Genomic DNA, 26,295 nt, shown 5'->3' on the forward strand with positions numbered 1-26,295 from the left:
TGAGGAAGATGACCAGGAAATGGAAAACCTACATGCCCTGAGAAATCTCCTACCTTCGCTGAACAGTAAGCCTTTTAAAGTGGTCAGTAGTAGCTGCATCAATTAGGAAAGAGTACTCACCAAGGAAGGATTCACAGAAAAAGAAAAAAGCCAAATCAGGGAATAGCTTTCAGGGCAGGAGAGTCCTAGAAACTATTGTGTTACATCCCTCTCTCAGGCAGGACCATACTTCATCCAAAAACTGGGTGGCATTCATTCCTGCCATTAATGACCCCCAAAGATGTATTTCTGCCAGCTTTGAAGATCTTCTCAGTGTGAGGTTCTCAACAGGAGGAAAAGAAAGAAGTCCCTTTATCTCTGTGCACCGGTTTGTTCTCCTTATTTTTCATTTTAAGTAAAAATCGGCCTGTGCTAGAGTGCATCACTCCATGTGACCAATCAACAAGGCTCCAACCACGAGGAAGCAGATGAAGGACCCGGAAAGCCAGGAAGAAACATGAGGCTGTGCTAAGCCATCTTTGTGCAGACTGAAGTCTCTTCCTGGCTTGCACGTGGTAACATGGGAGTTCCGCTGAGCCTATCCAAAAAGGTGACAAGCAACCTGAATCCCTCTCACCCAAGGAGAGTAAAAGCTTCTCACAGGTGAGTGTCAAAGAACTGTGGTGCAGACAAGGGGAGAGTGCAAGAAAACAATGTAAGCCTGCATTTTGTAAAAGTTTAGAAATGTGCTTAATTTCAGAGATGTAAATTAAGTCCTCACCTTGCATGTTAAGTCCTGTGACCAGGTGTTAAACTAGTGCAAAAAAAAACCAACCCAGCTTAAATGCTCCCTCTCGGGTTTCCTAACAATAACAATCATTATATATATATAGTTAATACTTATGGGGTGCTTTGCCAAGGACTCTTTCAAATCTCTTGTGGCTTAAACACTATAAGACAATGAGGTCAGGATTACCACCTCCACTCATACAAGGTGTGGAGGTATTCAGAAGATACCCAGCCATGTAATATGAAAAATAGAGACATTTATTGGAAAAGATACCAGATACAAGAAACACTGTGCACAGGACAATGACACTCAGTCCCCTTCAAAGTAGGCACCTTGGGACCTCACACAGTTCTCCCAGTTGCCATCAGCTGCCCTGTTGTATTTTTCTGAATCTCATCAATGTTCTGAAATCTCTTTCCTCTCAAAAGTGATTTTCGTTTTGGGAAAAGCCAGAAGTTGCAGGGTGGTGGGGGACTGAGTCACCTGGGTGATTTGATGTTTCACCAGAAAACTCTGCAAGAGACCTGATGCATAAGTAGGCGCATTGTCGTGATGAAGCTGCCAATCACCAGTTGCCCATAGTTGTGGCCTTCTACATCATCTGAATAGTTTCTGGGGAGGAATGTTTGATGCAAAATTTGATGCAGATTCATTGCTCTACTCAGTAAGCCATTTTGAATGCCACATCTACACAGTCAGTACACACGCTCACTCAAAGGTGTCTATTGCCCCCACTGACTAGTACTGTGACTTTATCATTGTTGACACATGCACATTCCGGTCCACTTTCCTTGGCTGCGAGGTTATGTGGATGTCATGCAAGCATTCTCATTGTATTAACAATGACTGGGCTTTTCCCATACAGATCTTGTAGGTGAGAAGCCCAAGATGATAGAGGTTAAGCAACTTGCTTAAGGTAACACAACTAGTAAATATTAAAATTGTGATTCAAATTCTGGCCATCTAATTCCAAGCCCACAAGCTTAACTACCATCCTGTGTTGTTTTTAAACAGTTTGAGTAAGAGACCGAATGCTGGTAAATGTTATTTATAAATCTCATAGTGTGGTTGGAAGTCCTCGACCTTCATTGCCCCTGCCTCCCTTCTGTTCCTGCCTCCTTCCCTTGGGCCCATTGCTTACTGAGGTTCGTTCTCAGTGCATTTCACCCCAAGGGGCCCAAATCTAGGTACAGAACAACACTTCTTTGTCGGTCTTCCCCTTTAGGGATCCCCCTCTGCTGTCTCCTGCTTTCCTGGTCTCATATGAAACGTTCACTGCCACTTCAGTGTACCAAAAACAATCCCTCTCATCCCTAGTCTCCTCCATTTCTTATTCTGTGTGCCACTTACATTGGTCAGAGAGGGCTATTGTTTTAGCATGTATGACTTTAAATCTCACCTTGCATGTTAAGTCCTGTGACCTAGTGCAATCCATTTACCTCTCTAAGCCCATGCTTCTTCCCGTGCAAAATGGGGGTAATAATGGTGCCTAATTCATAGAGTTGTTGAAATAAAAGAACACATGTCAAGTGCTCAGCACAATACCTTACACACAGTAAGTGCATGACAAATGTTGGCTCTTGAGATGATGAGACCAGTGATGGAGGGAATGATGAGCAGGACCACTTATCAAAAGCAGACCTTCTAAGAAAGTCTGTGAGTGAGCCACTCTCCAGACCAAGGGTTCCTGGGGCATTGGTAAGTGATGTTGCTGCCTGGGATAACAGGGGATAACAGGAAGAAGAGGAGGTAATTATATAGCATGTAACAAAAAATTTTCATTCCTAATGCCTTTTCCTTCCTGGGCCACTTGGAATCCAAACAAGGCAGGGTAAAGGTGAGAAGGGCAGGCATGTAGGAAAGGAGCCCAGTGACGAATGGACAGGCCCCAGGACTCACTTCGGCTCCCAGACCTGCACAGAGGAGTGTCCTTGCGGCTGTGGCTGCTGTTCTGCACATTTGATACCAAGTTCCAGTGCCCTAGAGGGTATATTTGCCAGGCTGGTGTGGGCCTATTGACAGGGCCCTGGGGGCTGACACTGCCTGACTTCACTCACCATCCTGTATCTGGGAGCAGGCTGACGTCACTCAGAGGGCTCCCAGGAAAGTCAGGGTCCTCCCCTCATCCCCTCCCCACCACAGCAGACAGCAAAGAATTCCCCATCTCCTCCTGGAAAAAGTAAAGATCCTCACAGTTGCCATCAGGTTATGACAAAATAACCCAAACTGCACTAAGCCAATGCCTTACATGTGCATCCCTAACATCAGCCTCTTCTGAGGGTCTCCCTGAGTCCACATCTCTTCAGTTCCCACCCCCATGCACTGCCCCACACTCTCCCAGATGCCCCAGGGGACTCCAGGTTTCAGACTTTGGGACACTGACCCAGTGCAGCATCTTCCATCCAGGGGCTGGGGGAGTCCCCAGTGTGTCACCTCTGGCTCTTTCCTGTACACTGGAGCCAGCAGGGGCCTCTGCTCCTCCACAGAGAAACATTCCCGTGTCTATCAGGAAGAGAGGAGGTTGTGCCTTCCCAGGGGACAACCCAGCTGCCAAGGGTGTGGATTTAGCCCATTTACCAAATTGAGGTGAAAGAGGAAAGAGAGGGAATATGTGCAGACCAGAAGGACAAATTTCTCTCCTTTTTCTGGGCCAAAACAGGAACAAACCAAAAAGCTAAATCTTGTAGTTCTACTCCTCCACCCACATTACTGACACTATAATCAAGCTATTTTCCAAGCCTGTGCATTTAGATGGTATGATTATATTGTTTAAAATTTTTTCAAAATCTTCAGTTACACTGATGATGGCAATGGCGACAGGTGAGAGGCAGGGTGTATTAATACTGGATTCCAACATTTTTAGGTTAATTTAAAAGGCTGGAGATGTCCATGTGCCACCCGGAATTGGTAAATTCCGGGTAAAGCAACTTGCACACCTTTAGTGGCTCCACATAGTATCCCGGAGAGCTGGAGGGTTTATACATAATACCAAAACCAGATCACTGAGTCCTCCTAGGGCCACTAGATGTCCTAATGAGGGGAGGGGGAGGGAAATGCCACTCTGGGGTTCAGGTAAATGAGCAACCACATGCAGGGGAGGCTGTCTGCTGAGAAGCTGAACCAAACTGTGCCCTTCCTGCTGTGTGTGCTTTCCAAGCACTTCCTAGATGCAGAATGAATGCTCTTGCTGAGCAGAGCTCCTGAGAGGATAGAGAAGCTTTGGCTGTTGAGCCCAATCCTGGCGCTAGAACCAGAAAGCTTACACTACTCCTTTTTGGGAAAACTTTAACAATAGGAGAGGGACCACCATATTTCTGAATTCAAGGAAAATCTTTCCAGTTTGGGGTCTGGGGTATCTAGAATGTCCTCTGAGGAACCCAAATAATCTAAGGTAACAAAGATATCCCAGAGGAAATGAGACTGACTGGGCAGCCATTCTATGTCATTTTCAAGACCTCAAATCTTAGGTTACTATGACCTGTGATATGCAACCTGGCATTATAAAACCTCAACTTTGATTCTTCTTTCCCTTCCTAGGTGCTGAAACACTTTCACTGCTGGAGATTCATAGACAGTAAGCTCCAAGGGAGAAAGAAATGGAGGGCAGCAAGTGGGAAAATATGAGTCACTGGGAGGGGTGGCTCAAGGAATTCTCATCATTCTCATTCTCTATCTCCCCCTGGCCATGCTATCTTCACAGTCATGCTTCCTCAACACCAAAATGAGACTTTCCTCTGTAGGAGAGATGGAGACAGCTGTTTTCAGGCCAAGTCCACATGTCTTTCCCCTTCCACATGTTTACCCAGAGAACAGTGACCTCAGACCAGTCTAAATTCAGCACATCAATCCCAGGTAAAAATGGGACCATATTTTTATAAGTCCCTGACCTCCCTTTGTTTCCCCTGGTATAGAAGGAGAAACAGAACAGTTTCTCTGAAGTTCAGATTTGCCTGCATCATTGCATATTCTAAACAAAAATAATTTAACCTGGCACGTGAATGTAGAAGACGGACTAGCCCTCAAGCATCATTACTAGATGCTTACTCACCCCAGACTTACTCACCCCCACAAGCTTTCTAGCTTACAGAGCACAAGAACCAAATCAATACAGTCAATATGTCACTGTCAGCAGGGCACAAGTGGCTACCAGCCTTGGAGAACACTGATGCGCTAGTAAGCTGAACTGATCACTCCTTGGTTTTCAGGAGCCGTTGGGTTAGCAGACCACAGCACATACCAAATGAAAGCCAATAATTCCCTCCAAAGGGAAGGGTAGGAGGGACATACTGGGTTGGTCCTATAGAAGGGGACAGATAGTATTTACACAGGTCAACCTGAAGCCATATTGGAGATTCCTAGAGAAGCCAACAATTTATTTTAGAAAGAAGAAATGTCCAGGATGATCCTGGGGGAGAGGAGAACGAGCTGCACCCTTTATAGCCACAAAGGAATTTAATCAGGGGAATGGTCCCTCCACCAACAACAGTACCACACCTAAAAAATTTAACACGTATAACTGCAGGAGGCAAGGAAGAGGTAGATGAAAGACCTTAATCGTGTTCCTTCTAGTCAAAGGAGTCAAGACTTTTATGAGAGGTGATTTCTTAACCCTGTGTACATATGAATCACCCCAAAATACAGTTAAAATACACAATACATCCTGGGCTCATCAGCTTGAGCTCTTCATTGAGCAGTTCTGCGAAGAACCAAAAATATGCATGTTAACCAGATTCCCAGGTGATTTGGATGCAGGGAGTTGATTAAAACAAAAAAAAATGATCTTGGAGAAATGCCCTAGACCTATACAATATATCAGAATCCCCCATTTTACAGGCACCTTTCCTCCCCAGGCTGTGCAGGGAAGGGAGAAGGAACTCAGGATGTTCTTCAAGAGAACAAGGCTGACCCTGATCAGTGTGGTTCAGTGCTTTGGGCATCGTACCACAAAATGAAAGGTATCCAGTTGGACTCCCGGTCAGGGCACATGCCAGGGTTGTGGGTTTGGTCCCTGGTCAGGGTGCGCCCAAGGGGCAACCAATCAATGTTTCTCACATTAATGTGTCTCTCCCTCACTTTCTCCCTCCCTTCCCCTCTTCTTAAAAGTAAATAAAATCTTTTAAAAAGAGAGAGCAAGGCTGGGGCTATCACTGCCCTCACTTGGCTCTAGGTCTACCCCTCTCAAACGTCTTCCTTGTCAGATGTTTTATTTCAGAGATAACATGAACTCAATCACATATGCCAGGAATTTTTAAACCCTAAGCAGAGAGGTCAATGGCAGGAGGCTGGGGACCAGCAAACCACTCACTGAGTCTCTTACAATTGGTCGCATTTATCCTGGTCTCTCTCTGCCCAGCCTCATCAAACAGCAGCAACAGGGGGAAAGATAAGAAGAATGTGGTCCTAATTCTGCAGGATGAATCAGGGATATACACAGTACTTGCATCCAAAGAATGGAGAATCACCAAAAATCTAGTTCCGGGGGAAGATTGGCCTGAAAGGTTCGTAGCCTGGTCAAAAATCAAGAAGAGATTGGACCCAAAAGAAACTGGAAAGGGATCCACAAAGTGTCTTGTACCTCACCAATCTCAGGGGCCCCCAGCACACACACAAAAAAATAGTGGGGTGCCAGGTGGCACAACAGTGACTCGGTCAGACAGCTTCCCTGTGGCTGAGAGCACAGACCTGTCCCCGAGGAGCTTCCGCGCTGTGGCTGGTGTCCATGGCGAAGCCTGTTGTGCGCACGCACACAGCCTTTTACCTCCGCTCTTCAGGAAGAACCGCACACCGGCTGCCCGCCTCAGACGCGCAGTGTCTGGCGCTTGAGCTGCCTCTTGCCTCAGCACCCGGCCCTACTGGGGCTCTCGGTCCACCCAGAGTCGGACAGTCACTGTCCGATACCGCCCCCACCATCATAAGCCCCAGCCTTCCTCCTGGGCTGGATCCCCAGCAGAGGTAGAGGAGGAGAAGGGAGATTCAGTACCAATGACAGAGGCACACTACAAACTGGGAGAGGACAGCCTGAACCCGCCTCCCACTGACTATCGGCTTCTTCGGTCCTTAGAAACGGAAAAGTCACAGGTCGCACAAACGCAGAGTTGCCAAAAACAACCTTTCTCCCTCGGGGGCGGTCGCAGGGCGCCGTCAGAGGTGACGGCGCGCCCTGGGGTCCCGGGCTCGGCTGCCGGGCCCGACCGGCCCTCCCGAGATCGCCGGGTGCCGGCCGCCCTCCAAAGCTACGGCTCCGTGGGGTTCGCTCCCCGCGCTCCGCGGGGAGGCTGCCCCGGACCCGCCGCTCGCGCCCGAAGCGAGGACTCCCGCCCGGGCGGCGCGACGGGCGCCGAGGGAGGGAGAGCGACCGCAGCAGCGGCCCCACACTCACCGCCCGGCCGGCGGCCCGACGGAAAGTCGGTGGAGAGCTGGACGGAGGCAGAGCGGCCAAACTTCTGCGGGTCGGGCGACACCGGCCGCCCAGCTCCCTCCTCCTCTCCCTGCGACCCACTCGGCCCCGGGCCGCTGTCGCTCCATCCCGCTGGCGCTTACCTTCAAGCCATAGGGTGCCCTGGGGCAGAGACGGCGCGGGCTGCTCCAGGCTCCCGGCACCCGCCGCATCCACGTGCGGCCGCCCCTCCGGCAGCCGTCGGGGCCGCCTCTTCCCTCGGCGGGTCCCGGCGCCCGGCCCCGCCGCGCCGTTTGGAGCCCCGGCGGGCAGCCGCCCGACCGACTCGGGCCCGCGGGGAGCAGCGGCCGCCGCGGCGGGGCAGGGCAGGGCGGCCCGCCGGAGGGGCGTGCGGCGCTGGGACACTGCGTGCAGACGGCGCGGTGCGCGTGCGGAGCGGCCAGCCGCGGCTCGGAACCTGGACAGCGCTGCCGCACCGCGGCGCCCGGAGCCCGACAGGGAAGGGGCGGGGCCGCCCTGGCCGCTGGGCGCCGCGGTCCCGCCCCCGGGACAAGCCCCGCCCTGTCCCGCTCTGAGCGTGTGAGAGGGCTCTGCGGCGATGTGAAGGTGGAGTGTGCCGCCCTCCCAAGGCTTTGGGGCAGATGGGATCCAAGGCGGGAACTGAACGGTCGACTACAAATTGCGCTCTCCCCACCCCGCCCCAGACTCTCAAAGTAACACCTTGTTTATGCAGAGATGTGATGACAGGTGTCTTCACCGCCTGGTTGTGCGTGCCCTCCATTGAGAAGTCAGAGAACTGGCATTGGGTCCGGGGAGGCACCACCCTCCAGAGAGTCTGGTAAGGAGGAGAGAGAAGTCCAACCTCTGCTCTTGGAAACCCTGTGATCAACCCTCTTTTGTTGCTTGACTGTTTAAGGGGAAAGTCTGCTTGGACTTGACCTGAAATAAAAATTCAAAAAGGGGGCTCTGGGGTTCTAGCTCACCTTTGACTCCAAACTGAGGTGGGGCCGGGGGAAGGAGGCGGTGGTGAGGATTGTTTGCTGGGGTCCTCTGCTGGGGTCCCAGGATCCTTTGGGCTGCAGAGAAATCTTTCTCTCCCCTTACCCTCCTCTCTCCTTCCCTTTCTTTTTTCTTTAAGAATGAGTTATCTATCGACACTCTTCCCTTTGCTGGACTGTACGTCAGATTCTGGGGTCACAGAGAAGAATAAAACCAGGCCCTTGCACTTGTCCTGACAATACAGAGTGGAGACCTCCAGGAAATAGTGTAACATACCACAACACTTGTGGCTTTAACAGGTGCTGTGGAGCACAAACAAGAGAAGAAGCCTACTTCCACAGGGAGAAGTTGGGCACAGCATCCCAGGCAGAAGGAATGCATGGTCAAAGGACTGACCTTGCCTGGCAGGGAGTCTGTCCATCGTGGCTGGAGTCAAGCCACTCTGGGCCACAAAGATTAAGTTTGTATTTCCTCCAATAACCCACACAATTATAGAAAATTAGAGTTGGAGAAGACCTTAGCACTCACCTAATCCCCACTTTCATTGCTCTACAAGGGGCACTAAGGCTCAGAGAATTGGAATGACCTTCCGGATTCCACAGAGATCCAGCGCTGGACAGTCCCCCATCTGTCCATGTACAGGCCAGCACTTTTCTCAAATACAGCCATCTTTTGGAGGCAACTGGAGAAGGAGTAAGTAAACTTGGCATGCCTCTCCCCTACTCCTTGTCTTTGGTACTATTGTGTGTATCTGGACTGTTGCCCATCCCCCTGCAAGCTTCTTAGGGAGTTATTACAACAATTAGGAATCCTAACATTTCGATATATTTGCTTCTAAAGCAATAAAACATCACAGTTATAGTGGAAATCCCAGTGTTCCTCTTTGTCTACCCTTAGGCCATTCTTTCCAAGGTTTAATCTACTTAAGGACTTGGTGCCCTCAGTTCAGCATCTCTACATGGGTCTAGAGTCAGAGTCCCCCAGGGGACAGGGCACCCCTCTCCTAACTAGTCAGAGCACTTGGATCAGTGTTCTGCCTCTGTTACCTACTAGTTGTGTGACCTCAGCTAAATTGTTTAATCTCAGATTCCCCATCTTCAAATTGGGTCCAAAAATACCTTTGTCTCTGATCCTCAGCATTGAGTAGCACAAATAAGGATGTTTTACACAAATTGTAACCTGACTGCTCTGAGATGGGGAAGATACCTTACTCACTCAAGGAGTAGAAGAGAGAGCAAGATGCAACCTCCATGGGGGTGTACCAACCCAAGGACATTGTAGCTCTGCACTGCTTTTTTTTTTTTACCCTGATCTTGCATAGCTGAGTGAATTTCATGCTGGCTGTGAGTGAGACAAAGAGATCTTTTAGTTTTCAATTAGCAAATGCCTCGATTTATAAACAAGCAGCACAGCAAACAGATGCACTGACTGATTGATGACAGGGAACATCTGTGGCCAGTGGGTGACTGCAGAGGAGGCACCCTGCTTCCAGGGCTGGCAGGGCCCTCTAGAGGTCATTTGGTGCCTGCCCCAGCCTCCAGGCAGAGCGTACTGGGTCCAAGTAGGCTCCGTGGGGGCAGGGTGAGACTTTTCCTTAGAGCTTTCCTGGAAAGGAGTACACAGGGCCTTTTTGAGTTTCTCATTTCCGTGTTCCAGAGCATCAGAGTCAGGAAGTTCTTCCTGGAGCTCAACCTAAGTTTTCATCACTACCCTTTTTGTAGTTGAAAGTGGTTAGTAATAGATGTTAGGGGAAGAAGATGGGTTGAGGAAGGTGGGGCTTTTATTGGCCCAGGGAAATGAGGGGGGTGGGAAGAATGGAGGCAGCAGAAAATAAGGAATATCTAACAGGGGTATCCAAACTTTTGTGTCTCCAGGCCACAGTGGAAGAAGAAGAGTTGTCTTGGGCCACACATTAAATACATTGTGACACATAATCACAGAAAATCTCATAATGTCTTAAGTACATTTACGATTTTGTGTTGGGCCGCATTCATAACCATCCTGAGCCATGTGTGGCCCATGGGCCATGGGCTGGACACCCCTGAATTCTACAACTGCCTTTTGTGCTCCAAGAACTGCCTCCAAGCTGGAGAGGGAGGCATGGCTGGGGCCTGGAAAGGAGGGTCCCTGCCACACCTCTGTCAAAATCTGATGCATCCACAGAGGGAGAGACACAGACTGCCGCAGCACTCCTTCTGAAAGTCATTCCAGGGAATGTAAGGGACATGCCTTCACTGGGGGGTCGGGAGCAGGGCGGAGTGAAGGAAGCAGCACCACTGGAGTCCCGCAGGGCACTGTTCAAATCCGAACTCCACGCTCTAGGGGAAGTTCCAAATGTCTCGGAGTCTCAGTTTCCTCGGTTGTAACTTGCGCATAGGGACTCAAATAGCAGGGTTATCTGGAAGGTTAGGTGTGGACGACAACCAACACATATTGGTGCTCAAGACATTTTGCGCATTCTCATCTCTTGCAGGAAACGTCAGTCAGAGAAGTGCTAAAGGAAATGCAGACACCCTCCATGTGCTGTTGCAACTCCGTGTGTCTAAACCTACTTTGCAGATAGAAACTGAGCCCCTCTTTTCAAGTTCTGGGAATTTTTTCTTTTCTCATCTTCCTCTGTCTTTTGGCATTTGGTTCTTATCCCTTTTGCAAACAACTCTGAGAATGCCTAAGGTGGCAATCCTGAGCCAGAGGAGGTGTGGGGCAAAAGCAAATAAACATGTCCTTTGATACCTTATTATTTCTCTCAGAGTATAGAATGACTTAGAGAGCTGCAGAATTCCTGGTTACTGGTGTTGCTAACAGAGCCACAGCCCCATGCTGGAATAATCTAGCGAAGGGACTGAAGGTAGGTGAGGCCACTCCTCCTGAAGGAGGGTGTGGAAGGAGGGGGTCCTTTTAGTTAAAGGGCAGAGGGTCAGGCGCTCTCTCTGACTAAGATAGGAGAGAGTTTTGACATCTGCACATGCAATGCACCTCGAAAGAATGATTTCCTCACTGGTGAACTATAGTGTGCTTTTCTGTATCAGTGTGAAATTGACTTCTGTAGATGTTCTTTGCACCCTCCTGGCTTGAAACAATAAAGAATACAGGTATGACCCACTTTATGAAATTCTCTTATACAGTTATTTAGATTGGAAAACAGATAAAGCTCAGTTTTGCAAATTTATTTAACTGCTTGATCGGAAGAGATCATGAAAAATATATGCCTTTCCTTTTTTTATACGCCTGTGTCCGTAGCAGCACTATTGGTAACAGCCAAAGTGGAAGCGCTCCAACTGTCCACTGATGAGTACATGGGTAAACAAAATGTGGTATATACATAAATGAAATATTATTCAGCTTTAAAAAGGAATGAAATCTGTCACATACTGTGAGATGGATGAACCTTGAAGACCTTATGCTAAGTGGAATAATCCAGTCACAAAAGGACCAATACTGCACGATTCCACCGACAGGAAGTGCCCAGAGCAGTCAGAGAGCAGAGTGCAGTGGGGTTGCCAGGGGCTGGAGAGAGGGGTGAATAGGGAGTTAGTGTTAGGAAGTATAGAGTTTTTGTTTGGGGAATGAAAAAGCTCTGGAGATGGAGGATGGCGATAGTTGTACAACAAATGTGAATGTACTTAATACCACTTAACTATACACTTTCAAAGGGTCAAGGTGGTAAATTATGTGTATTTTACTACAACAGAAATATATATAAACCTTGGTTTCAGTAGCCACTGCAGTTGCTATATGTGTAAAAACAAAATAAAACATCTTGGAAATTATTAGGTAAGTAGGTGGAAAAGTGATTGAACTTAGAAAGCAATAGATTTATATGTAACTTCTGGAGTCATATTTAGGGAGTTATGAGTGGGAACCCCCCAAAACTGGAATGATCTTCTGGAGGGTGGGCCTCTTGCAGTACAGTCTTCCCCTACTAGGTGAGTATTCCAAGAACCCATCTGTATCAGTGTACCAGCTGCTGTTGTTGTGAGAGGCTTCAGTGAATTATTTTTTAAGACTCTTTCAATGCACTTGCCCATTTCGTGATGGGTGATTTATGGGCACACCTGTCCATACCATATTGAGTGTTTAGCAGTTTTTGACCAAAAAACTTTTTTGACCCCCATGCCCCACCCTCCCTATTCACCCAGTCTTGCCCTGAGTGATTTTGTTTGTTTGTTTGTTTCCCCAAATGGAAAATGCCTTCAAAGGGAAAAGTTTTGCTGATGTGGAAGAGGTGAAACAAAAAACAGCAGAAGCACTGAAAGGCATCAAAATTGATGAGTTTAAAAACTGCTGAGTAGTGGAGAAAACATCTCAATAGGTGTATTGTATCACGTGGAGAGTACTTTGAAGGTGACTGAAATTTAAACATGTAAGAATAAATACACAACTTTTTATAAATAAATTTGGGGGTTGGGTCCCCTCTTGTACAATCCATATGTACAGCCTAAGATTTTTTCAGCCCTTTCTATAGGTAATAAAGCTCTTTCTTACTCATGGTCTCAGTTACTTTCAATAGCCCAGGAATGTCAAGAATACCATTAATTTGGGAGACCACTAGGAAGACTATTAAAGGGCTTCCTCTTCCAGAGGATGGAAACAAGCAGTGGAACTGAGACTTTTCTGATAGTCTGCCAATGCAGAACCAGGCAACCACTCAGGTTTGAATGGACTTGTGCAGGTCAGAGAAAACCCTCAATGGTGAAGAAATGCTCAAATTCAGCTTTTTTTGTGTGGGTGGGGGAGCAATGAGCAAATCAAGAGCTGAGCTCATAAGCCAACCAGCAGCATCTGGGAGTGTTTTCCTCACAGCCCGTTTGTCTGCCTGTGTTCCCTACAGGTGAGGACTGCTGCTCAGAGCCTGGCTGCCTCCAACAGAGTGTCCGTCAGGAATCGTGGGTGTAAGGAACAATTCGGGTGGTGCAAGCAGAGAAGCAATTCATTGAGAGTAGTTCAGAGGGTTGCTTACAAAATCACAGGGGAGATTAGAGAACCAGGGTGGTAAAACAGGCAGGGGCAAAGTGCTAGATGCTGTTAGGACTTCAACCAAAGGAGGCCCATGCAGCAGTCCAGTGAAGATTCCATTCCTGCAGGCAAACACAGGGCCCCAGTGGCATGGCCCCCACTGCTGGCACCAGACTCTGGCATCCTCCTGGACCTCTGTTACACTGCTTCTGGAAACTGAGCATCGTAGCTGCTTGTGCTGCCTCTAGAATGGATGCTCTGCCATCCCTGCTTCTCTGGGACAGATGGTGTCTCTGACTCACCAGTGCTGAGTAGAAATTTGGGGTATCTGCCTCTCGCTGAACCAACCAAGAAAGAACCACACAGTGAAAGGAAACAACAACAATAATCCACTATATCCAAATCCAAAAGAAAAAAATCATCCGGTCCTGCCCATTCTACTTTCTGAGGGCCACCAATCTGTCCGTTCTCCGTGCTCACTGCCCCTACGCCAATCCAGGTCACCATCAGTATCTCAGGCAGACTAGTGAGCCTTTTCCCTCATCTCCCACCTCCAGCCCAGCTTCCACGTTGTACAAGAATGTTTCTATATAAAATCTGATGGTGTCTCCCCTTCTTAAAACCCTCCAAAGTCTTTCTGTTGCTTTTGAGATAAGTTCCAGTCTTGTTAAAATGGGTTAAATGTCTGCCACATCTGTCCCTTTCCTCTCCCAGCCTCATCTCTGCTACTGTCCCTTCTGCAGTGAATGAGTCAATGGATGAATAAATGGGTTAGGGGAAGGGTCCCAGAGATGATCTACTCCAGAGTTCCCCAAATGCCAGTCCTTACCTTGGATGCAATGATAACACCTTGGAAACTAAGGAAAAAAATGCAGAGCTGGGAGCCCCAAACCAGATTTACTAGATCAGAACTTCAGGGGCAGGACATGGGGTTCTCTATTTCTAAAAGCCGAGCAGTGGTTCTGAGCAGCAGCCAGGTGGGGAAGTACTAATTTAGTCCATGCCCCTCGTTTTACGTACGTGGAACTGAAGCCAGAGAGCCTAGAAATTCAATGTATGTAAACCAAGTTTGGTGTGGTAATGACAGGGAATTTGGGCAAAGTGAATCCGACACATTTAGTTTTATTCACATCATCGTTGTGCCACGTGGTAATTAGGCATAGATTGTGGGCAAGTTATCCAGAGGGAGAACTATTGTGATAGCTATAGAAACCAAGTGTTTGGGGGTCAACTTGAAAGGAGGAGAGGAGCCACTGGAAAAGATCGGGGTGCTGCTTTAGGCCCCATAGAGAGCCTCCAAATCTGTCAGCTGGGCTCCAACAGATTTAGGACAGGTGGCTCTGCCCACAGGTTTGGGGAGTCAGGTGAGATCTGAGTTGCTAGGAGCCCTTAGATACGACTGGAGAAAGACAAAACCACACCTGGCCTCTTCTTCCAGTGAGGGAGGGGCTGAATTGGGTACAGAATCCCAGGAAGAGAGAGGAAAAGAAATCAGAGAAGGACCCAGCTCCTTCCACTGCAGGAACAAACTGAGGGCTGGGATTTGAAGAAACCCCTTTCTCTCCCTAATTTCACAGAAGCATTTTTGTCACACATTGGAATGGCCCATTGTATTCTGGATATGTGTTGTAGGCCCTCCTCCAGGGTTATGCCCACATGGCTCCCTTTGTCTGAAACGCCTGACCACTGCCCCCCATACCTCTATATGTCTTATCCCCACTGGTCTTTTAAAGCCCACCTCAAATCACTGTGTTCCTTAGTCCTTTCCTGACCTCCCACACCTGGCCCAGACTTAATGCCCCTGTCCAGAATTAATAAAGTCATTTACCTCTTTGTGACATCCTTGGCCTCATTATTTATATTCTTATCTTACTGTTTGACTAAAAAGTGGTGTTTTCTGGCTCATTTCCCCCCTCCCATCCCTTAGTATTGACCCCATCACAGGGTGGACTCTCAACAAATGTTTACTAAAAGAAATCTCCCCAATTGCTAATCTCTTTGGTTTATGCCCCACTTAGTGTGACTTGGTTCATTTTGACTGCTTTCCGGTTTCCTAGCTGAGGGGCTCTGGGCATGTAGGAGTTTTGTTGGGGAGAGGGATGGGAGAGTTGTGGGCAGGGGAGAGAGAGGCCCTGATGTCCAGAATCCAGATAGATTGCATCCGGTTGGGTGGGCTCAACTATCTCAAGGCTTTTGAGAGAATAGCTGGGTGTTGTTAGATATCTTGACACTAAGGCACCAAGATACAGGAAGAAGCAGAAGTGGAAGAGAGAAAGAGAGAGAAGGAGGAGGAGAAAGAGGAGGGTGAAGAGACCAGACATAACTGGTCCCTCTTTGTATTTTGACGTGCTCTGGGCAAAACCCCTCCTCCTCCTCAAAGACACAGTTCAGAAAGGAGCCACCCCACCAGTCACCCAGTCCTGACTGAGTTCCTGGCCAGCTTGGGCTAGAGAAGAAGAACACACAAGTCCAAAAGCAGAAACTTCCTAGTCCACATTCCTGACCATCCCACAGAGTCAGGAGACTGGCTTTCCTATCTGACTCCCCCTCCCCCAGTGCAATCACATAGTTGCTGCAGGGGTCTGTGCTGGGGTGGCCAAAACCATGAAGGGTTCCAAAAGTCATATGTGATTGCTTGACTTTTTGACATTGAATAGGTGCTTAACTAAGTCTTAGTTTCCTCATCTGTAAAATGGATATAGCAATTTATTTTTCAAAGTTGTTGTGAGGATTAAATATGACCCTGTCTATGGGAACACTTTGAGAAAGAATGCCTGGCCATAGGAAGTGCTACATAACTGGCATTGACTCTTGTTAGTAATGTGCTTGACTTCTGAGGCCGGTAGACTCACCTCTCACATAGTCCTCGGGAGCGTCTGTGGTGGGTACAGGAGGGAGTAGCAAAGTCTCCATGTCCAGGCCTTGCCGTTTGGGAGCTTTCAGTCTGGACGGAGACAGGATGCAGAGCAGGTGCCCAGTTGCAGCCGTGGGCTGCCTTCAATGGGAAACTCCTTCTCTCGTAGTTGGATAACCCAGGGAAGGCAACCTGTTAGGTCATCTGACTCACAAATTCTTTCTCAACAGAGATGATTATGATGAGCTGGACCAATTAGATTTTTTCTATTAGGAATTTGAACTATGAGATTCTTTAGAGAGAATATTTCAGTTGGCATTAGGACCAGAAACTGATGCAAGGAGAGACAGAGGGAGGCAGGGACCATGAGCAACCATACATAAGTGGCATTTATGAGTAAACTAAGTAAGCTGATGGCATGAGTAGAGTGAGGGCATTGGCCCACAGCCTGAGAAGTAAATATACACAAAGAAGCAAATATGTGGAGTAGAAAACCCTTCGGTGAAATGAGAACTGGTGAGGGTGACAATCTGTCCTGATCACTGAAGCTACTTGGGTTTGGTCTAGTCTTCCAGATTTGATGTCTGCAAAATCCAGTGAAACTTCAAGCCTTCTTCAAGGCCTGGTTATTAAACCTTGCTTGGTACCCACGAAGCCTACGTGTTTGAGACTTCTAACTGCCTTATTTCCATGTTCTTCCTTATAATACTTGTTTCCTCACCAAAAACACATGCCTATACTGACTTGAGCTGATCCAAGAAAACCTCCAGTCTTTTCCATCAGAAAAGCCTAATACACTCACTCTGAACTCGGACCTAGTTCTGAACAATGGTTTCCTTCCTTCTCTCTAAGACCCAGGCTCTACCCAGCTTCGCAGACACAGTGTTCTGAGCTGAGAGCCCTGTCTTACTAAACTCTATCACTAGGGGCTCCTAAACCTCCTGACCTCCATCAACTCAAGGTCAAGACCTAGAAAGGGAAAATGAGATAACAGGACACTAGGACTCAAGAGAGGCATGAAATGGTCTCCTTAAATCTAACTAGAGACTGAAATCAAAGACAGGAGGAGACCTGGTAGTTCCTGCTGACTCCTTGCCTGGTCACCTTCCCTCCACACCCCTGAACTGTCCCTCCAGCTCCGTGGCTCTTCTCCATTCTTCCCCAAGACAATTGTTGCCCTCAAGACTTATGGCATCGAGGCCACTCTGAACCCCCACCCTCCTTTTTGGCATGGACAGCCCCCCTCCCATCAGATCAATACAGAATAAGCTGGTATTTTTCAACTTAAGAAAACAAAACCCAACACAGCCTAAATGGAAAATAATGAAACAGCCAAACGACACATTTTGTTTGTTTACTACATGTTCTTCATCCCTGCGCCACTAAAGCCTCACCTCAGGTTACGTTGGCTGGATAACCTAGGCTGGTATAGGTTTGGATTCGTATCCAGGTCGAGCCTGATCCAGGGATTCTTAGCTGCTGCCAGAATTGGCTTCCTGGCCTCCGTTCCATGGGGCCGCCCTCCAAACCTGGCTGGACTGCTTCTCAATGCCAGTCACTCTCATCACTGTAGGTCCTGACCCCTGTACCTTGAAACTCTTTATGCTCTGCCTGGGATCCAGGCTCTTTCACCATTGCCTTTCTCCACCATGATGTTGTTTCTAAGACACTGAGAAACCTACTCTTGCCCCTGACCCAAGTCTAAAAGTGTTGATCACTTTATTAAAGAAGAACACAAACAATTCCCTGGGAGTTACTCTACTATTAGCACTGTGGTTTGCACTTCGACATTTAATTTAATTCTCAGAACCCTTCAGATTTCACAGCTGGAGAAATGAACTTAGGAACTGTTGAAGAGGGAGGACAAGGATTCAAAGCTGGGTCCCTCAAATGCTAAGCCCAGTGCTTTGTCATGTGTGTGTTCATGCAACATCTACACCAGGATGGCAAAAACATTTCATCTCATGTGTCAGTTCTGAGCAACTTAGGGGGGGCCTGGAGTGCTGTGGTGAGGAGTACGAGGCTACATCTGTGCCTGACTGGAGAGTGTCATAGTAAATTAGAGATGGCTGGCATGGCAACAACCAGTGGGAATCACTGGCAGTATGTATGCCATGTGTTTGCTGCCCTCGGTCCAAGCCATTTTTGTGGCAGCCACACAGTCTTAGCAGCAGGCACCATTGTAGCTAGAACCTCCCTGCTTTGCATCAGTCTCCTGCCACATGGAGGAACCTGTCTCTCTCAACCAGGACTGAAGCCTCTCTCTGCTACTTAGTAGCCGTATGACCTTAGGCAAGTTACTGTACCTTTTGAGCCTCAAATTCTTTGTCAGTAAAATATAGCTGAGTGCAATACTTCACCCCAAAGGTTTCAGTAAGTATGAATTAGCATACTGTTTGTAGAGTTTCTGGTGTGATGCTTTATACACAGAAATTATCTGACAAACCACAGTAGCAGTGAACGTTGTTGTTGCAGGCCACGGTTCTGTCAACACCTGTCACCCACACTGTTGTACACACTAACTTCCTGTTTCTATGACCTGCCAGGGAAAAGTGCCCAGCCTCCCCAGTAGCTCATAGTCTCTTCAAGTGCCCTGGGATCTGTGACAGTCAATACTGGTTCTGCGTTTACCATGAATGCTCCTCTCTCCTGTTAGACATTTCAAATCCACCCTATGGACACCCCTTGTTAATATGATTACCTTTCTGGATTTTTTCATTAAGCTCTTTCTCACAGAGGTGCTAATAAATACTAGGTAGAACATGGAAGCTAATTATCATCTTAATTAGGGAAAATGACCTGGTGAATAATATGTGTAATTTAGTTATCAAGGTAAGTCCCATAATGGTCAATAAGAAACCAAAATTCAGAACCAAAGGTTTTGAAATTTCTGAGCAGGTAATTCCCAAGCTTTGGAAGCAATGGGGGTCAGACTGTTGTGGCATAGCCAGCTGCTGACCTGCTCCCTGACTGGACCAGAAAATAAGAGCTGTAGCCCTTTCCAACAGGGAGAAGGCGGATCATGGAGCCAGTATTTTCTTTGGACATAATTCTTTTTATTAAACATTTCCTAAGGGCTTTGTACTTTTCTAGTGAGTTAGGATGGCCTCATCCTCCAAGGATATTTATTGTTCTCCCCACATGGTGGGAGTCCTAGCACCTAACTCTCCCGACTGCACATTCCCTCTTTCCAGAAACACCTGGCACCTGCTTTCCCCAAGGAGCCCCGCACGCCTCACACCCACGCTGACTTATCCGGCATATCTCTCCTCTCCCCTCACCTGGGCTCCCTCCACTGCAATGAGAGATACCGTGGTTTGCTGTAGAACCAACTCTTTAGTAAAGAAACTTTTCTTTCTCTCAGACTCCTCAACTAAATAGCTCTTCTCTGTCCAGTCAACTGAAACTTGGTTAGCTCATCCCCAAAACTGTTGTTTCCCCTCCAGCCCTCCCCTCTCAATTAGGAATTGCTCTTTCTTCCACAACCCAGAAATATCTCTCAGAAGTCAGAGGTGACTTCCTCCAGGCTCATGATACTGCTTTCAGAAAGTTTGCCTCTAATTCCATGCAAGGCCCCACCTCACTCAGGGTCATGTCCTTCTCTCTCCTGGTCCCTGTGTTCTCCAAGTACCCATGACATCCATCCTCACCCCGTGCTTTGCTCTGCTACAATGCTGGGTGGCTTTGTTATTTGCATGAACTGCCCATCCAAGCCCTGGGCCTCCCAGTGCTTCCACCACCTTAGCTTTACTCACCATCATCTCCTCTCATCTTCAGCTACTCCCGGCCATGGCCTGAGTCTGGCCAGCAAGTTGAATTGCTCCGTAGCACGGATTTAATTTCAAAGGACTGACTTTGACCTCTTATCTTACCATCTCTTACTGAGCTGCTTGTGCCTCATTTCATCTCCGGCCTCATCAGCACCTCTTGTTCCCTGTACTCACTCACCCGTCAGCCTCCACTTCCTTTCTGTTCTTCCCTATCTAGCCTGGATTCCATGATTTATCATTTGTACTATTCCACTGCCAATACTTTATTCCCTTGCCATCCTCAATTTTCAAGTTACACACCTCATCATTTATTGCCATATTCTATGTGTGTACATCAGTGTGCATGTACACAGGTACATACTTCCATTGTTAGTTCACGACTCTTTCTTGCTCCCCATCTTTGCCGTGGGTCACTGTGGGCAGAGTGTGTTTTCCCTGACTTACCAGTGTTGACATTGAGATCACCACATGACTTGTTTTGGATGATGAAATGTGGCTAGAAGTGACAACGTGCCTGTTCTGAGCCAAGGCCTTATGAGACATTACATGTTTCTTCAGCCCGTGCCAACACTATGAGGGGAATATGCCACAGCTACCTCACTGGCCCAAGGAGGATGAAAGGCATGCAGAGCAGACCGAGGTATGCAGACCTGCAGCATGTTGCACAGCCAACCTCCAGACACATGACTGAATCAAATAATGTCTGTTCTTACTGTAAGCCACTGAGATTGGGGGTTTCTTCTTATGCAACATTATTGCAACCACACAACTAATACAAGCTCCTTAATCTCCTTTCTCTTCAATATTTCCCTTCAACATTTAAATATGTTTAAGTCTCTCTCATCTTAAAAAGTGAGCACTTAGTCTCACCTGTGTCCTCTTCTAGCTATTGCCCTTGTCAGCCATACTCTTCTCAAGTAAGATTGTTGAAGAATTATCTCTTCTCTTTGTCTCCAGGACTCACCTCTCATTCTTGCTTCCTCTTCCTGTGGTCTGGCTCTGTTCACACTTCTTCCCTGAAACTGCTCTTGCCAGACTCATCATTTTTCACAAATGCTTACTGAACACCAGTTCTGTCTCTGGCTGGATGCTGGTGTACAAATATGAAAAGATGGGCATGGAGCTCATGGTCCGGGGGCACATAGACAAGTAACGAGGCAACTGCAGTCAAATGTTCTGAGAGCAGCATGGGATATGAAGAGGGCACATGGAAAGGGGAAGACCCACGCCTGGAGGTCAAGGAAGTATCTCTTAAGGAAGTGACATCAGATTTGTGAAATGAAGAATGGGAGGATTTGGCCAGGCCAAGGAGGGAGTAAAGTTTCAACTAATTGGGGGAAAATGATATTTTTAAAGGCTCAAATGTCATCAAATCACTGCCTTGCTTAAAGCCTTCAGAAGTTCCCCTCTGGGTCAATGCAACCGCAGGGAGCAGGTCATTGTTCATCATTTTATCCCCACAAGGCTCCCAGTAGGAATTTTGTAGGAAACCCTTCTGCGTGGTGTGGGCCCAGATCCCAGTAGAAAGCAAGGTCCCACGCACAGGACAAGATGTACAGGACCCACGCCCATGAATAGGTTCTCCCATGGAAAATCAAGCCTGCATTGTACTTAGGCCACTTTGAGACTTGCTTTTGCTAAAACTCCCTCACCATGAATTGAGGCAGAAAACATTTACTGCAAAGTAACTTCCTAAAATCCATGATAAACCTTCCAAGGATGAGTGTAACCAGTTCAACCACTTTTCCCTTTTCATTTGCAAATATCCTTCTATGATGTGATTAGCGGCATCATCTTCTTTGTTTTCTGTGAAAGGTAACCACTTAAAGCAAACCTGTGCATAGTAAATGAGGACCATCCTCAATGTAATGTGTCCCCCAAAAGAAATAAAGGCCTGTTATTGTGGAGGCTGTGGCTTTTTCTCCCCATGGGAGAAAAACAATGCTGTCCCTTTTCCTTCACAGGACTTGGTAGTCGGTGTGAATTTCTTGTGCCTCATCCACAATGTGGTGGACCCCACGAGCCAGGGTCCACATCAGAACTTGATAAATATTTGGTAATACAAAGGAATGAACAAGACATTCATAGGTGAAATATAAGAAACACAAAGTTTTCTAAATTCCCTAGAGCTACTATCAAGCATTGAGTGCTGTAACAAAACTAGCATTAGTACAATGTCCAGTTTAATGTTGATTGCATAGTGGTGCTTAATAAATGCTTGTTGAATACACACATGCTTGGTAATTTAAGTAAATTATAGTAGTTTGTAATGTTCACAACACCTTAATAAAAAACCACTGAATTTCTTAAAGGCTAAGTAAAGTCCTTAAGATCACTCGACTAGTGAGTCATGAGGTAACAGTTGGATATCAGGGCCTCCAGAGACAAAGTCCATCCATGCGTTGCCTTGAAACACATACAGGACAGATACGTGTAAGTGGTACACTGGGGAGGCCTTGACACAGGGGAGGACTCGGCATTGGGCAGTGGCAAGTCAGTAGACCAAACGCAGTTCAGAGAAGGAGTTCTTGGTGAGTGGACGCACATGAACACAGGGATGGAAAAGTGGACAACACGCTTCTTTAAAAGGACAGAGGGGAGATGGGTGTGTGCCAGACAAAAGGGCTAGGGGAGCAGCACCATATCCAAGGAGCAGACTGAACTCGAAGTGTTGACTCTGAATAACTCTGCTTCATCCCTGATATTTGAGCATCAAATGGTTTCTGATTATGCATATCCAGGGCAAAAAGGAAACTAACATAAGGATTGCCATCAGAGAAGAGAAAGTACGTCAAGCTACTTTGCCCTCAATTCTACAAGCCTCCATAAGACACCAGGATATATTTATAATGCTAGACGTGTGTACAAGTCCCAAAGTGGGCCACCCTAGTAGGACCAGCAAAAGCTGACTGTTTCCTAGACAAAGTTGTGTGAACCACTGGAGTTCATGTGACCTTGAATGAACTTTAATGTCAAGTTCTAAACTTATCTGCTCACAAATCTTCCAATGGGTATGACATCTCAGTTATGCAAGATGACTAAATTCTAGAGCTCTGCTACACAACATAGTGCCTATAAATAGCAATACTGCATTGTGCACTTAAAATTTTGTTAAGAGAGTAGGTGTCTTGTTAAGTGTTATTAACACACATACAAATAATCCACAAAGAGGCACAAGAAAATGTCTGGAGCTGATGACTATGTCTATTACCTTGACAGTTTTACAGGTGTATGCATATGAGGTGGGATTCCCCACAACCGGAATTTATTTATAAAAATTATTTCTTTATTTTTATATTAAAACGTCAGTCACCTTCCAAGTATTCTCCATTTGATGCAATACACCTATCAAGACCTTTCCTCCACTACTCAAAGTAGTTTTTGAACTCATTGATTTTGATGCCTTTTAGTGCTTCTGCCACTTTTTTGTTTCATCTCTTCCAAGTGGGCAAGACATTTCCTTTTGAGGACTTTTTCATTCAGGGGAAAAAAAAAAGCTGCTCAGGGCAAGATCTGGTGAATAGGGAAGATGAGGCATGGGGGTCCCAAACAATTTTTGGCCCAAAACTGCTGAACACTCAGCTGGATGTGGGTAGGTGTGCTCCTAAATCACCCATCATGAAATGGGTGAACATGTTGAAAGAGTCATAAAAAATAATTCAGTGAGGCCAAATGCAGCCTCTCACAACAATGTCAAATGGTACACTGATCCCGATGGGTTCCTAGAACACTCACCTAGCAGGGGAAGCCTGTACTACAAGTGGCCCATCCTCCAGAAGATAATTCTGGTCTTTTGGGGTCCCTTCTATGTCCAAACTCATTGACTTATATGCATTAAGTGCAATATCTGCAGTGGTTTTGTATATGAATTATACCCCCGTAAAACTATTTAAAAATAAAAGACATATCTGAGATGAAACTAGGGAACACAGCTTTATTGTACAAGCACCGGACTGGAGACACCCATGAGAAGCGGGTGCTGCGGGGGACAGCCACTCGCACCTGTGGCTGGGACTGGCAGCCTGTGCACGATGGCCGTCTGAATGAGCATGCAGAATTTGCTGACGCCCAGACATGTTAAAGTTGATATCCTATGTCAGTAGCGTTTACACTGACTTCCCTTTCTCAATTTTGAATAATTTCTTCCTGTTTAACCAAGATTTTCCTGGTACTGAATTGTTTAAGCTTACATTTCAGAGATTTTATGTTTTATAATGTTCACTTCTTTACTATCCAGTATGTAGATAGGCAACAGTAGAAACTATAGCTGAGCAAAAAGCAAATGATAAAATTCACCTGCCACCCTAGCACCCACAGAAAAGTATTTTTAACTTACGGTATATATTTTCCCAGAATCTTTGTATAAATTTTGTAAATAAAAATAATCCTATACTCTACACACTATTTTAGATCCTGATTTTTTATTTGATAATATAATATTGAACATCTCTTTGGGTCAATAAGTATTCTTCAACAGCATCATTCATAGCCATGCAATGTTCTATTTTATTGGTGCCACTGGAAACCTGTTGTTTGATATCTAAGTGGTCTCCAAACTCCAGATGTCATACTTATCAATGATACTTTGGCCTTTGTATCCTGAATTATTTCCTTAGGGCCCCTTTTGTCCCCTGTCCTGCCTCCCCACTTACCATCTTCTCAGTCATGCCTCTCTGGCCAAAATGAACTTCTTTGGGTTCCTTAAGCGCACCATGCTCTCTCTGCCCCTGTTTTTTTTTCTCACTGCCTGGAATACTCTTCCTCAGCCTACAGGCTCATGCCTAACTAATCCCTACTCATCTTTCAGACATCACTGTCTCAGATGAGCCTCCCCAGACACCCCACCATCACCATTATTACCACAGATGGGCTCAGCTGTCCATCTCAGGGTGGCCACTGCTGCCTGCCCTTCATCCTGCTTCAGCAGGAATCAGGCTACAGTGCAATATTCTGCTTCCCTGTCTCCATCCTTCACCAAGTTGTAATATCCAGAAGGATAAGAATTGCGTCCGCCTTGGTTAATGTACCTGGAACAGTGCCCAGCCCATAATTGGTGCTCCATAAAAATCTATCGAACAATAAATAAATATATTCTTAAAAAGAAAACTGCTGGGTCCATGGCATGGGCTTTTTAAGGTTTTGTGTATATTGCCAAATTGCTCCCTCCAAAGGCCTTCCCAATTTACCTCTACTCCCATAGTGTGTGAGCATACTCATTTCCTCAAGTCCTGGATAGACTTGCAAAAGCTTCTGAGAGGTCCATCCACGGGGATTTATTTAGGGAGCACTGACTGGAATGATGTGCACTGGGTTAGTGAAGAGTCTCAGCTCAGCGGGGTATAAACACGAAAGTTAATTTTTTCCAGTCACTGCTTTCTGCTGTGTTCTGTTGAATCCCTTTCCTTCATCACTTAATGACATTTTGGGCTGAAAGTGAATGTTTCTGTCACTTCCAGTTATTAAAAATCTCAGTCCAGTCAACTTAAAACTCCAAATTTGTATCTGATTCAAAATTCCTCCTTCTCTGAAGTCTCAGGAGGATTATGCCTCTAGGGACTGACAGTGGAAGGGGCAGCGTGGTCTCTTCTTTCACTTCTGCTCCGCCGCCTCCTCCTCCTTCCTCTTCTGAGTCTAGCTTTCCAGACTTTGGGGCAGAAAGGAGGAATGGGGGGGCAGGAGGCACCGCAGCGTGGCTGAAGGCCCATGCTGCTGAGGAGGCATCCCCAACCTTGGCCTGCTTCAGTCTGGTTCCAGATGACACTAGTGGACCCTGCTGAAGTGGCAGCCTCCAAGTGGAAGATGGGGTTGGGCACTGGAGCAATGCTCAACTCAACCTGGTCTCCCCTCATACAAGGACCTACTCAGAGAGGAGGTGGCAAAGTCCCCCTCCAATCTGGGCTATGACCCCCAACCTTCCGTGGGTAGAGGCTCTCCCCACTGGTGTGGCAACCGTCTGAACAGCCCGACGCTCCTGACCCTCCTCGTCTCACGCTCCTTTTGGCAGAAGCACAGGAAAGGCTGTAGACTTCCTCTGTGTCCTCCAATAGGATCACCTACGTCTTCCCAGGGTGAGAAAGAGGAATTGCCTCGTACCTCCAACACTGTAAGGTGGGCAGTTGTGGTGTTGTCCTTCCACATTCCCCAGTCCTCTCCTATTAACAAGAGCAGGGGGACAGGGGTTGGGGTAGGGTGTGGGTTGAAGGTGACAGGCTAATTCTGCAACATGTGGTTTTGAAACCAAATGGTCATGGTGCCAGGATGCATTGGTTCTGTCTGCTCCTGGGAAACTCTCTTTAGAAGGAAGGGTTACTCCGTGTCTCTTGTCCACTGCATTGATTTTGACCTTGGCTACAATTCTGGGACACCAGACTTACCCCATCATCACATTGTTGCAGATGTACCCAGAAATAGTTCTCAAAAGTATTTTTAATAATTGTGGAACCAGATTGCACATAGCTATTTCTTGTAGCAACATGGGATAAGAGTGGAGGGCAAGATCAGGCAATTTGAAATTAAAGGGAAAAGAGCCACATAAAGCAAGAGAGCCAAA

At 47.0% G+C, this 26,295-nt stretch overlaps 1 protein-coding gene and 1 pseudogene across 1 annotated transcript in view; one reads left to right on the forward strand and one right to left on the reverse strand.

Annotated features, from left to right (window-relative positions):
- Window positions 1-7,637, reverse strand: part of DRD2 (dopamine receptor D2) — a 69,462-nt gene extending 61,825 nt beyond the window's left edge. The window contains exon 1 of the mRNA XM_037065637.1: window positions 7,310-7,637. The gene's annotated coding sequence lies outside the window, so the exon portion shown is untranslated. The remainder of the gene's footprint in view (window positions 1-7,309) is intronic.
- A 269-nt stretch (window positions 7,638-7,906) lies between these two features.
- LOC119000571 (40S ribosomal protein S2-like) overlaps window positions 7,907-26,295 on the forward strand; it is a 75,093-nt pseudogene continuing 56,704 nt past the window's right edge.

Source organism: Sturnira hondurensis, unplaced genomic scaffold, assembly GCF_014824575.4.
Source record: "Sturnira hondurensis isolate 20B ecotype Veracruz unplaced genomic scaffold, ASM1482457v3 Scaffold0015793, whole genome shotgun sequence".
Classification (NCBI taxonomy): domain Eukaryota; kingdom Metazoa; phylum Chordata; class Mammalia; order Chiroptera; family Phyllostomidae; genus Sturnira; species Sturnira hondurensis.